The sequence below is a fragment of the Alligator sinensis genome, unplaced genomic scaffold (genome assembly GCF_000455745.1).
Source record: "Alligator sinensis unplaced genomic scaffold, ASM45574v1 scaffold114_1, whole genome shotgun sequence".
Taxonomy (NCBI): domain Eukaryota; kingdom Metazoa; phylum Chordata; order Crocodylia; family Alligatoridae; genus Alligator; species Alligator sinensis.
In genome coordinates this window covers 946,430-947,398 of record NW_005842525.1, presented here as the reverse complement: position 1 = coordinate 947,398, position 969 = coordinate 946,430, and the positions used below count along the sequence as shown (strand labels likewise).

Below are 969 nucleotides of genomic sequence, written 5' to 3'. Positions count from 1 at the left end.
CCCCCCCCCCCCCCCCCCCCCCCGGAGCATGTGTATAAACACCCCTATAGTTTTACATAGGACCTACAGTTAAATAGCTTTTTAGAAGGGGAATGTTTCTACTCTTCTTCATGGAGTACATTTAAATAACATTTTTCTTCAGGAGGTTCAGAGTTCAATAGGAAGGCCTTGCCTAGCTGCTTTCCATGATCCTAGGGAACCTAAAAATTATCATTCCCTGTTGGCCAACTGCCTCTTACCCTTATCAGCATTCTTAGTCCTATTGAGGTTTACAGCAAGCCAGGAAAATCAGTTTCCTTTGTTATTAACATAAGTATTCCTCTTGTACAAGACACTGCAGGGTGCTTAGATCGTGATTCCACCTATTTCCAACTACATGAGGTAGGGTCTGATGAAAAGATCCAGGAAAAAATATAGTATGTCAGCAGTTATTTTCTCATTTTTACTGGATGAGAGAATGGAACTTTCTGCCATAACTCCATGACTACAAACCATTCAAGAACTGTTGCGTCAAACAGCAGATATTTTGGGTATAGTTCAGGAGAAGCCATATAAAATGGTAGACAGTACAACATGTATTTCACCTGGGTGACTAACTAGCTTAGTAGCACCTACCTTCAAGAGGTTGATAGATGTTACAATCCACCGGTGAGTGCAGGCCCCCGGATCTGCATGCAGGATGACAGCATGCTGCCACTGCTGGCTGGGGCCAGCAGCAGCACCCAAGTTTGTGCTGTGCAGCCCGCACCGAGTGCTGGGAAGACTGGTGCTGCCCCTGGCCCCAGACAGCAGCAGCAGCAGCAGTATGCTGTCATCCCCACACAGATCTGGGGGCCCGCACCCCCGGGAAGAGTCTGGCACAGCCCTGCAGCCCTCCCGGGGGATGCAGGCCCCCAGATCTGTATGCAGGAGGGCAGCATGCGGCCGCTGCTGGCCGGGGCCAGTGGCAGGGCCCGGGCTCCCCACCCG

At 50.5% G+C, this 969-nt stretch overlaps 1 protein-coding gene across 2 annotated transcripts in view; it reads left to right on the top strand.

Moving 5' to 3' along the window:
* OLAH (oleoyl-ACP hydrolase) overlaps positions 1 to 969 on the top strand; it is a 38,706-nt gene that overhangs the window by 34,986 nt on the left and 2,751 nt on the right. The window lies entirely within an intron of this gene.